The 13,527-nt window shown below is 29.7% G+C and overlaps 1 protein-coding gene across 9 annotated transcripts in view; it reads right to left on the bottom strand.

The window, feature by feature from the left end:
• DIP2 (disco-interacting protein 2) overlaps positions 1–13,527 on the bottom strand; it is a 1,036,664-nt gene that overhangs the window by 603,276 nt on the left and 419,861 nt on the right. For 3 of the 9 annotated variants that reach the window (XM_072540505.1, XM_072540507.1, XM_072540509.1), the window contains exon 1: positions 1,269–1,834. The exons of the other annotated variants lie outside the window; for them this stretch is intronic. The gene's annotated coding sequence lies outside the window, so the exon portion shown is untranslated. Of the gene's footprint in view, positions 1–1,268; positions 1,835–13,527 lie in introns of those variants that run through there. 9 annotated transcript variants of the gene reach the window in all.

The following is a 13,527-nucleotide window of genomic DNA, read 5'->3' as shown; positions in this document are numbered from 1 at the left end:
AACCCTTATAAAAGTAAAGCTTATTTATTACGGACAATTAAAAAATGTAATCAAATATAGGGTGTTCCATAAGAAAAAATTTAAATTTTATATACCACACTTTTTTCGAGTACCCTGTATAATTCACATTATATTGTCGTATTGATGACGACCGAATAGTCAGACATTACGGTTGCCTTCCATCGCTATACCTATTTTGTTGTTCTGTTCTGCGAGACATGCCATTATATTTTACCTTTATATATACATATATATATATATATATATATATATATATATATATATATATATATATATATATATATATATATATTTGCAGATTTCTATATGGAATACCGCAATTAATAATTCTAACATATTTTAACAACAAAACAGATTTACTTAGTGTTCAAGTCTAAACAATAACATGTGAAAAATGTGTTGCTATTGAAATTGATATCAGTAAATATATTATTCTTAACAAATTTAGAAAAAAAAAACTAGTATTTTGTTTATCAGTCGTCTCCATATATAATGAGTAACTTCTGTTATTGCCGTTCAAAAAATTGCAATATTATATTAAGTTAAAGCCAAATAAAAAATAGTTAACTAATTGTTGATAATGGTTTTAATAATAAGCTGTCGGTTTTCTTCATGATTTATGTGCATAATATATATTATAGATTTCATCTTTTGTATGAAAAATTAAATTAGTTCAATAGCATTGGGCAGTCAAAAATCAAGGCTGAATTTAAGATACAATAAACGGAAATTGCAGATAAAGGTCGAACAGTTGCAATATAATTTTCTAGTGACACTTAAATTATTAACTGAGGTTAACTCATGAAAAGCGTAAAATATGTAGATTACTAATATGGCAAAGCAATAGATATTTATATAGTACTCATGTAAATAGTACACCAATTTAAATATCATAATCAGAAACAGAATAATTATTTTCGTCTTCTAATATTATTGATTAATTTCTATAATTTAATTTTATCGTTTAAGTACTATATTGTTTAAATAAATATTATTTTATTATTAACTGATATCTAATTTAATACAACTATAATCACCAATAAGTCATTTGACAAATATATTTTCATTACGCAAATAAATATTTTATTATAACGTTAATAAACTTCCTTCAAAAAGCAGACAAAAGACAAGTATATGTACAAATCAGATTACAAAATAACAGTGTAAAATATAAATAAAAAAATACTAAAATGGCAATAAGAGAAGTTTTTATTTTATTAAAGTGTTCAGATTAAAATTATTTGTACCTGTTATCTAATTTGTGCGAAGAAGTGAGAGGAGAAGCATACGGTCGAAAAAAGGAGAAGATTCGGCAGTTTTCAACTTTTGCGAATCAATATTTTCTACTACCCTATTTTAGAATACTGCTTTTTTGCTATGTCAATTTTAGCATTATAAAAAAAGTTTGTAGTATTTATAACAAAGACCTCCAACTCAAATAAACTTAGAACATTTGATAACAATACAATAAAAGCACTATTATAACAATAACAAGTAGATATTTGCCAGATGAAACACTATAATACACTATGTAAAAATTCAACCGAGTTTTTCTCGTTATCGTTCACATGTTATCAATTCCTTGTTGCGATTTTTGTGTAGTTCCTAATTTCTCGCGCGCGAAGCAACATACAACAGTTGCAGAGACCGTATTGTAAGCGATCATCGTAGAGTCGTGTTGATAGGCCCATGAACCGAGCAACGACACATGTCCACCAATTGGACATGATTAACATGTGTCATTCGGAGTATGACGTCGATCGGCGGCCGACGATGCATGGCACCAGATGAGAAAGCGGCGCTTTGAGACCGAGCGTCTCGACGACTGATTTTCCCCCAGCTGCAAAAGGAAAGTTCGCCGTCCGAGGCTCTGCGCGCTGTTGGCGATGTCTCAGGCGTGGAAGGAAAGTCAAGTATTTTCAGTCATGTTTTGTAGACATTTTAATAGAAAAGTAATAATGCGATAATTGCAAATTGCAACTGGTCGAATTACTCATGTGGTTACCAGTTAATAAGAATACAGAAAGAAAAATCAGGGTATATTGATCTTTCGTTAGTAATTTATTACAGAACAAAAATTGTCCTTGCTTAACTTACAAAAATTAATTGGTTCTAGTTTTAATATTTTGAGCAGTTTAAGCCATTCATTGACATAATAAGACTAGGTTCTATAAATTTTAAAACTTTAATTCTCTACATTAAAATTAATTGTATTTTATGTAAGGGGTTAAGTTTGTGTTAGTTTTTGCACAATAGAATATACATACGTATTACCATCTTCTGACATAGCTAGGATTGTACCGAGACGACTATTAAAATATATGTGAATACTAAAAACTCTTTAAGAAAAAAAAAATAGGAAAAATTTACATTACTTTTAATTTTTCTTCCAGAGAAGGCTTAATAAATTATACTATCAGTGGCATATGTCTAATGGAATAGGGTTAATATTGTTCTGAAGCTATTTTCTTGTGGCATTTTAAATTAATTTATATTTAAATGGGAATAAGCCACAATTAAAGGTTAAAATACGTTTATTGACGTTTCAATTTCCACTTCGGAAATCGTTCTCAAAATACAAAAAAGAAAAATTCTTCTAATAATTTAATTTTATCTGACTCATCTATATTGACAATTCAGACATACCTTATACATTTTAAAGTAGACGACTTTAAAATGATATTGCCAATATTGTTGAGTTGCGTTCCTGGGACGACTTTACTTATAAGATAGTTCATTCGATTACATGAAATCAACTTTAACTCGAGAATATCCGTCAGAAAAGATCATAACATGTAATTCGTCTTTAAAAAGACAAATACATGCCATGATGACAGTAAAATTCTCCTGTTAGTGATTCCATAGTAAATTATGAGGGAAAAACCAGGAAAAAAACCTCATAATACTATCCCGACATGGTAAGTATTTGATCGTGCATTTAGTTTACCTTCAATAAATACCAAACTCCGATTTTATATGTTTGTTATTTAAAAAACATAAATGATGTATTCTCTATATGTTACTGACTTACCAATACTGGTATTTTCCTTTTAATAACTTCCTCTTTCAATATGGGTAACCAGATCCTACTACATTCTGCCGAGGAATTCGCGACACAATTGGTCTCATTTAGCATAATTAGAGCATAATACAAACTAATGTTTGTATTTTGAGAATGATTTCCGAAGTGGAAATTGAAACGTCAATAAACGTATTTTAACCTTTAATTGTGGAATAGGGTTGGCGTGCTAAAATATCTAAAAGTAACACAGCATAAATATGTTACAGAATATGTGTTACGCATTAAGATAAGCTCTTTAAGTAGTGCATTCGAACAGAAAGTCTTTGATAAATAATTCAGTGTTTGTAAATGGTGGTGAATGGATGGCTTGAAGATCAACTCCAGTTCTAGAATATACAGACTGAGACCAAACTACGCCCTATCAATAATCTTGGAAAGCATCTTACGACCTGAGCTAAGGTTAAATAAAAATTTCAGTTAAAATAATTTAAATCAAGTCATTAGTTTGATATGATAGTCAGAAAATGCTTAAAAGTTTCGCCAACATACTTCAAATACTAGATATTAGGTAAAATATAATACTTCATTGCCACATGACGCTTCAAACAGTAGTTCATTGCAATTATATTACGTGGACATACGCAGAGAACGAGAATTGCTGTCAATAATAAAAAGAAGAAAAACTGCTTATCTGTGTCATATATTTCGAAATTACAACCGAGAGGAGTATCCCAGAATTGTCGCAACATCCACTAATTGGATAGAGCACCATAAGAAGAAGAAGGATATCTGTTAAATATATATATGAAATATCTTACTATTTTCCAATGAAGTGTAACATCCAAGGTGATATACTATACACACGAGTATATAGTAGAGTATATTTTATCTTTTGCAGGACAAAGTAGCCGACCATTACCTCTCGGCGCGTCTCTTCTCATGACCTCAGTCTAATAAAACAACAGGAAACTGTCAATTGAGAAATTAAGGTAATTCTGAATTCAAGCTGCGCAAAACACTTTGAAAGATGCTTTTACCTGATATCGAAAATTGCTTGCACTAGGAATGGCCAATAGCTTTATTTCCCGAATGAGTGTGTAAAAAAAGGTTACTGCAACTATAAAAGTTAGTAGAAAGTACAAATTTATTACAATTATGATATTTTATGGCTATAACGGAGAATAAACCAAGAACCAAGAATAAAAATACCTTAAAAATACTATATACCATAATTTTATACAATTAAAAAATATACTTCATGCGATATGTAAACTTACTTTATTCAATATCCAATTAGAGTTTTACATTTTAAAAATATAAAACTTACCTGCAACAAAAAAAAAAGAGTAAATATATATAAATGTTTATACACATCTAAAATATAATATCAATTATAGTGCACCTAGTAATTATATAATAGTATCTGTATTTGTATTTGTAACCGAAATTGATACTGCTCCGATAAAGCTATCTATAATGAACTTGCATACATAAGTGAACTTCACAAAGTTTAATAAAAAATTCATAGTGTATACTCATAAATAAAATAAAATTAATACAAATAATTTTTTTTATTATGCATTTTTTTGTATTCTTTATATAAAATTTGAAAAAAAAATTGATTATTAGATTGATCTTTTATTTTGTATTTTTTATTTGAAATTTATTATCTTATAAACTAAAATTTTATAAAAAAATTGATTCCAATTGTATGATCTTCTCATTAGTCATAATATCTCATCATATTTCTTATTTTAAATAAAATATTTCTAATATTTTTGATTTATATAAATATTTTTAATTTATTTTTCGGGAAAAGAATTTTAGTTTATCACCTAGTAAATTGCATTAACCTTTGAACCTAATTCTTATAATATCCACAAAAAACTGCTACAAAAAAAGACTATTATCTGAAGTAAACAAGGAACCGTTAGAAGCTGGATTAAAAATACAAGTAACTAGTACAAGTAAATATACCTTAAAGTTAGAAATGAAAAAGGTAAAATTAGCACATATAATTGAGGAGAAAAATATTTTAAACAATGTTCTAAAAACAAAGTCCAAAAACTAAATGATTAGGCAATGATATCTAAAATTGAATGTAAAGGCGGGGTCCCACCAGTCGCGCTATTCTGCGCTGCGCCGCTCTGCTTCGAGCAGCGCGGAGCAGAACTATACAGAGCGGCGCAACTTTGCGCATGTGATTCTAGAGGAGCAAATAAGTTCCAGTTTTTATTTACGCGCGCACGATGGAAACAAAATTAGCAATAGCAAGTGCTGCTGTTATAGTAATTAACCATTTTTTACAAGAAAAACGAAAGACCCGGAGGAAACGTCGTTATTGGGTTACACCAGTATTTAAAAGTAGACAAGTTTATAATAGAAATAATCTTTTAAGTGATTTAGTTGCAGGACAGTTTCAAAATTTTTGTCGTATGTCGTTACACGATTTCGAGTACCTGTTAACAATGATTGAACCAGTAATAAGAAAGAGATGAAACAAAGCATTTATCAATGTCTACTGACATTAAAATGTAAAATTAGCTTTGCCTGTTCCCATTGACTTTTCATTTTCACCTTTTCTCTTCTATATGAAGACAACAAAGACGTCATCTTTGTTTTAGCTTCAGCGACGAAACAACCGATATTGTCTGCAATAAATACCCATGCATCATATTTCTTACTTTTTATATGATAATTATTGCTTTACGGATTCCACAATTTCGGTTTGTCTCTGTATGCCTAAATAAGTTTTTCAACTTCTTCATGATTCCACTCAAAACTCATCGCGAAGATAGTACAGAAACACAATAATCTGTAAAAATGGTCTTCAATCACAAACACCGTTTCAACTAAACGCGCACTTTTCTTTGATCTACACTACTTTACCGACAACCAACGGATAATGTTCGTTCTTGTTTGAACTTGCACGGCGCAGCGCTACTTGTCGTTCCCACTAGTCGCTCAAGCTCGCTCCGCGCACAAATGAACCAAAACAAACAGCGCGGCGCAGCGCAGCGCGACTGGTGGGACCCCGCCTTAATAGCTATATACTACACGACATTTCGGCAACGTCGCACTTGCCATTGTTAAGTCAGGTAGTAAGGGTTCTTGCTAGTGCTTGAAGTAAACTGACTCTCCATGGTCATCTGGTCGATGCGCTTCTAAGCAAAAGATACCTTCCTACACAATTATATTCAGTGATTAAAACCCTAATGACATGAAAATAAAAATAAAGAAATACATACATGTGAAAACAGCACTAAGAAAAAAAAAACACTTCTCAACATATACCATTGAAAAGGCTGATAATGCTCAAGAAAAATTAAGGACCAATAGAAGACGCAAAACCAATTGCACAAGCCATTCTACCATATATAAAGGGTAAAACAGAGAAAATAGGGAAAGTACTAAGAAAACACAAAATAGAAACGATATTTAATATCGACAGAAAAATCTCAACTATTTTACCATCCACCAAAACAAAAATTTGGATAGAAAATCAACGAGTATTTCACAAGAGATTTCATATGGGGACTGTGACAAATCGTACATCGGACAGACCAACCGAAGAATCAATGTTAGACGATAAAACCATCGAAAGGAGAGAAAAAAACGTCATCCCTTGCACAAGGGACAGAATGTCTCAAACACAGAACATACAATAAACTTGAACCAAACTAGGGTGCTAGCTAACATTGAAATTAGAAGAAAACGCGAAATCAGAGAATCAATAGAAATAGAAAAAAATCCCAATTGTCTAAACAAAAGATATGATGTGATGCTCAAAGGCTTCCAACAAAATGAAAAACGGTATTAAAGAAAAGGTCAAAAATACATCAGACTCTTAGTAGGACCCCTCCTACTTACCTGTTGGACAGGTGCAAGGAGCTTCGCCTTGATCGTTCGAGAGAAACACGCCTCGATCAGGACGCGCGCTACATATACAAGTAAACACATCGACCAGGAGTGTCAGTTTACAACTTTCCGAAACGTCAAAATAATGGTTTTTCTCAAAACCAAAATTATTCAACGCGGAGCCAAACCCAGAAAATATATATATATATATATTATTATTCCAAAATTATTCAACGCGGAGCCAAACCCAGAAAATATATATATATATATATATATATATATATATATATATATATATATATATATATATGTATATATATATATATATATATATATATATATATATATATATGATATATAAGTAAAAAGTAATGGCATGTCTCGCAAAACAGAAAATCAAAAATGGTATATAGATGGAAGGCAACCGTATATACGTATTTCTGACTATTGGTCGTCTTCAGTACGGTGCAGCCAAGTTAGAAAAGGAGCGTATTAACTTAAGAAAGGATCATATGATATATATATATATATATATATATATATATATATATATATATTGTAACGTTATAAACGTCACATATTTGTTATTTTTCCTTAAATAATTATTTTATTTTAATTTCTTTTGATTATTCATCTATTAACCTTATGTTTTATTTTACTGTTTTTATTTTAAAAATAGTTTTCCTTCAACTTTTCATTTAACTTTGCAATCAACTAAATATCACATTTAATCTTTATTTTTTATTTTAAAAGTTTATTTATTTCAGTTATATATATTTCCTGTATTTGACTCCAGTCTGTTCTATTTCAAATATATAACATATAAATTTCTATGCCTCACTTCAATAGACAAATCTGTATGTATATCTGTGATTTTGCAACTCTGCTCGGTCATGTCAGAATTTATCAATTATAAGACTGACACCAAACATTTGAGTAATATCTACTCCAACATAGTAAATAATATATGATATGATAGATCTTAACCTTTAAAAAACAATATTCACTTAATAATCTTTTAATAACTCTACCTACAATTTTAGTCCATTTCTCAATATCAGTATTACAATAACTGACTACAATTACATTTCAATTTAACATATTCCTGATTCTTTCTCATTCATCTAATATTAATTGCATCTTTCCCACCATACAATATCGATAATACTGTCATAATAATTGTTTACTTTAACTTATTCACTAAAAATTGTTCCGTTACCATAAATCCTAAATAAATTAAAATCAAACAAATGTCATTTAGATATGTTAGCAAAATTTAAATGTTTACCCTTTTAGTTGTAAGTATTGAAATATTCACTTTGTTTTCATCCAATAATTATTCTAATAAAATTACAGTTTTCTCCTGAAGAAATCACAAAATCGTGACGAAATATTAAGTCATAACACAAATCGAGTTTTATTTTCTACCGACCGATTGCTGATGACCGATATGAAATTATCACTATTATGTTTGTGTAACAAAAAGTTTTTTTTCACAATACAAAGTTTGCAGTAAAAACATTTCGTCGTATTCTCTACACTTCTAACATCTAACCATTGTTTTGATCTATCTCATTTGGAATCATTTCTATTGGAACTTTAGGAAGTTCTTCATTATCTAAAGGAGAAAGATATTCTTTCGTAACAATGTTGTTCAATGCAACACATGAATATACAATGTTTGCAGCTTTAACAGGGCTGTAATGTAAAACCCTGTACATGTGCAAACAACGAAGCAGGATTTCAGAATTTTAAAAGCTTTCTCAATCACATTACTGATTGTAATATGAGCATGGTTGAATCTTCCTTCTGGGGTATTTTCTCCAGCATTTGAAATAGGAGTCAATAGCTATGGTTGTAATGGATAACCTGAATATCCAAATTATTGCATTATTAAGTTCATATGCCACAAATTGATATTCAACAGTCACTTCACTACACATAACTCGCAAATCATTTTATCATGTGTGGAATCTGGGAAGCAAGCATTACAATTTAAAAATATAGAATTGGCATCACATATTGCTTGCATATGTAAAGTTTTTTTCTGTTTAAGTATGCCAGGTCAGGTCGGATCCGATCATCAGCAGAAGGTCCTATAATTGCAATATGTATGCAATCAATAGCCCCAATTACACCATTCCGTCCACCAAATCTCATAAAAGGAAGAACAAATTTACCAAAATCAATTTTTTTAAACACAAACAAAGAAAAACACAAGTTGGGTTAACTGACAGATCATCAGGATATGACAGAACCGTAAATAATATTTTATGTAATTTTCAACTGTGGCTTGTGTCATTTTACCCATAGCAAGATAGGGTATAATACATCATACCGTTTTTACACATTATGTTTTGAGAACTGTAATCTGATTTAGATTTTCTGAATATTACACTTTTATGTAATTATTTCCGTAACCAACACATCATAGCCCCTAAAGAATACAGAATTTTCCCGTTCGCTTGTTTTATCATTCTAACAAGCCTAACAACAATATTTGAACACCTAAAACACATAAAGCGACTTGCAGACATCTAGATGATATTACAACAAAATTACAACACAAAATAATACACACAACAGTTGTTTTTATAGTTATAAGCTATAAGCATATAACTATAAGTTTATAAGTTATAAGCAACTTCCGGTATAACCGGAAGCAGCAAATAGATAAAAATATTTTCATTAAATAGGTCACTCTTCAAAACTCCTACAGTCCAATTTTCATGATTCCGTTACTTTTGGTTCTCGAGATATTTTTAATTGGCCGTTTATCTGACGCACCCTGTTTACATATATATATATATATATAAGATATATATATATATATATATATATATATATATATATATATATATATATATATAAGATATATATATATATATATATATATATATATATATAGATATATATATATATATATATATATATATATATATATATATATATATATATATATATATATATATATATATATATATATATATATATATATATAAGATATATATATACAGGGTGTCCAGAAACTCTTTTGAAGATGCTGCTTGCAATTAGTTTTTTTAAATACCTCCAGAAAGCTTCTATTTAGAAAAATGAAAACTGGTAAGATTATTATATCCACCAGAGTTGAATCGATTCCGTTAATTGCTAATTTCTAGTACCGGTCATAGGCGTCCACCCACAAGCATTTGTGATACTATTTGTGAAGGATAAATAATCGGTTCTGGAGGTATTCGAAAAAAAACTACTTACAAGGCGCCATCTTCAAACAGTTTTAGCTGCCTTAGGAGGATATATATATATATATATATATATATATATATATATATATATATATATATATATATATATATATATATATTGGATTTGAAATTTCCGCGGGAGCTATATGTGGTTTCAGTTGTTTTCCGGGTTTGACTCCGCGTTAAGTAGTTTTGGTTTTTTGAAAAACAAAATTTTTATAATAAAATTTTATGTAGTGAAAGCAATAAATTTAAAAGGACTTTTTTGGAAATGGTTTGTATTAGCAAAAGTGATAATAATTTAAACAAAAGATCAGAAATTCAAAATCTAAGTAAAATTTATAATTATATTCTTTCTTTATGATTTATATATAAAACTTGTAAAATGTCATATTTAATTCTCCATATATCTGTTACATTTTTTCAGACATCTGTCAACGGTGAATAAATCTTCTTCTTTTTGTTACTAAACAAAAAAGAATGTTTAAACGAAATTTTACTTTTGGCAATATAATTATCAAAAATAAAAATTTTATGTTGGCATTTATGACATTGAGGCTTATTTGTAATTGGTTGCTATTTTAACTTATTTATAAATTCAATTATTTTTGTATTAAAAAAAATGTTTTCAAAATTATAAAAATTTTCGGAGAAACATTTATTAGATTAAAACATTTTTATATTAAATATTTTGAAGATGTATTAGCAGTAATTTTTACTTACTAAACTAATTTTTATTTGGTAAGTTAACAAAAATTGTTTTTTCTTTTTAGTTCAACCTTGTATTGTCTTTTTTAGCTCTTGATAATAATTGTAAACACAATTGAAAGCTCGAGATTAAAAAAATAGTTAACCAATAGCCCTTTTATTGACTCTAACCCATCCAAAACAGTTATATATTTGTTCCAAACGAGTCACAAGTACTTCTTTTTTCTTATTCTTATATATATATATATATATATATATATATATATATATATATATTAAATATATATATATATATATATTATATATATATATATATATATGTATATATATATATATATATATATATATATATATATATATATATATATATATATATATATATATATATATAAAGTGCACTCGAAAGTGAATGGGATGTTTTCGGTCAATTTGGAGATAAAAAAGACAAGAGTTGTGCTACTTTATCTATTTAATGAAGACGTTTCGCCCACTGTTTATTGAGCATCATCAGTTCATCTAAAGGAGTGTTATTAGCGATACATCAATATGAGAAACAATTAAGTAAATGATCTTACCTTTAAACGATCTGTAGCGTTAAAATGGTATTAATGTGAAGAAACATCAAAAAGGCAAACATCAAAAATTAATCTAATAAATACATCAGCAAAAAAAACACAGAAACACAGAACGCCGAAAGATTCCCAATTTACGTAATTTTATATTAATTTTTTAATTTAACTTTTGACAACATTGATTGATTATAAAATCTATCAAAAGATGTACTTGGCAATTTGGAAATGTTATATTAACAACCGCACGGCTAGGGTTCTTGACTGTTATGACCATATCATGCAAAATGAAGTAGTTGAAAGCTCGAATGTCAGAACTGACAATCAGCTGGTGAGATTGAAGGAAAAGTTTTGTCGATGCCAACATAAAGGTTATGATATAATAAAAGAAACTGAAGAAGAAACCAATAATTAAAAGTAGAATACGGAAGAATAAATTTTGTATTATTAGTGCATGGTAAATTTGGCTTAAATTGCTGATATCAGTTCTCTTATTTAATGCATTAGGTTGTTTCAAAATATGACACATCTCCATAAACTGTCACTTATTAAGGTTACGTTCTCTACAGAGAATTCTAACATCATCAAAATTCACAGTATGTTTGGTGTTGATTGCATGTTGTGCAAGGGCACAGGTATGTTTAGAAAGTTTAATGTCACTACGATGTGAAGTAAGGCGTCCTTTAAGGGAACGGCCCGTCTGACCAATATAACTTATATCTATTACATACCCTGTTCTGAATGTGATGCATGTCAGACGGGCCGTCCGACAAAATCAGCAGAGTGCTAAGAAAAAACAAAATAGAGACTATTTTTAACACCGACAGAAAAATCGTAACCATATTACCATCGGCAAAAACAAATGTAACATTGGAAAATCAAGGTGTATATAGAATTCCGTGTGAGGACTGAGATAAATCATACATCGGACAGACAAATCGAAGGATACAAGTTAGACGCGAAGAACATCGAAACGCCATCGAAAGAAAAGAGAATACTTTATCCCTAACACTGCATGCCATAAACACAGGACACAAAATAAACTTGAATGGAACAACAATGCTAGCCAACATCGAAAATAAAGCTAAACGTATAATCAGGAAAGCCATAGAGATCGAGAAACATCCAAAAAATTTAAATACCAGAGATGATGCCCAAAGACTCCCAAATACGTGGAAACCAAAACTACTTAACGCGGAGTCTGTTCAAAAACAAAGAGACAAAAAATTTAAATACCAGAGATGATGCCCAAAGACTCCCAAATACGTGGAAACAAAAACTACTTAACGCGGAGTCAAACCCGTAAAACAACTGAAACCACATATAGCTCCCGCGGAAATTTCAAATCCAATATAATTAACCTCTACGTGGAAGAAATTTTACGAGACCTTAGACGATATGAAAAACTATGGTCAAAGCGAGGTAAGTTACTTTGTAACCTTACTTTTTTAGAACACTGCCGCGATGAAACCATAATACCCTCTCGTATGAAGTTAAGTTTCTATAAAAACAATTACAAAACTAAGAATATTTTAAAAAGGGCGAGTCTAGCACTTACCAGAGAAGCGATTCAAGACTCCAGACGAGACATCGATAAATTAAATTCAGAGTTGCTAAAGCTTTATCTCACACTAAGTAACAAAGTACATCCGACTCTGTGGAACATCTTTGACAAACTCACAAACTTTCGATCGGAGACAAATGCTAATTTCACCAAGAAAAAACAAATCAAAAAGTTTGAGAAATTGATACTACAACAACGACCAAAGAATAAGGAACTACCAACAACAGAATCCAGTAATTTAGTCTACAATTTCTCAAATCTTACTTTGGATGAAGCTACAAATAGTGTCCTTTCCAAAGGGTTTAATTTTTCTATTGCACCTAGACGAATTCCCGTCGAAAATATCATTTGCGAAGTGGAAACGACTATCACTAAACTACCATCAGAAACAGCCGAGATTATTCGACAAATGTTAAGAAGGTATCACAAATATTAAGAACAGCCAAACCTCCAAAAAAAAATTTAACTTACGGAAAAAAGAAAGCCTTGCAGAATATACAAAAAAAACACAGACATTATCGTACTTCCAGCTGACAAGGG

This window comes from Diabrotica undecimpunctata, chromosome 8 (genome assembly GCF_040954645.1).
Source record: "Diabrotica undecimpunctata isolate CICGRU chromosome 8, icDiaUnde3, whole genome shotgun sequence".
Classification (NCBI taxonomy): Eukaryota; Metazoa; Arthropoda; class Insecta; order Coleoptera; family Chrysomelidae; genus Diabrotica; species Diabrotica undecimpunctata.
Note: the sequence above shows the minus strand (reverse complement) of the source record. Positions and strands in the feature narration are given on the sequence as shown.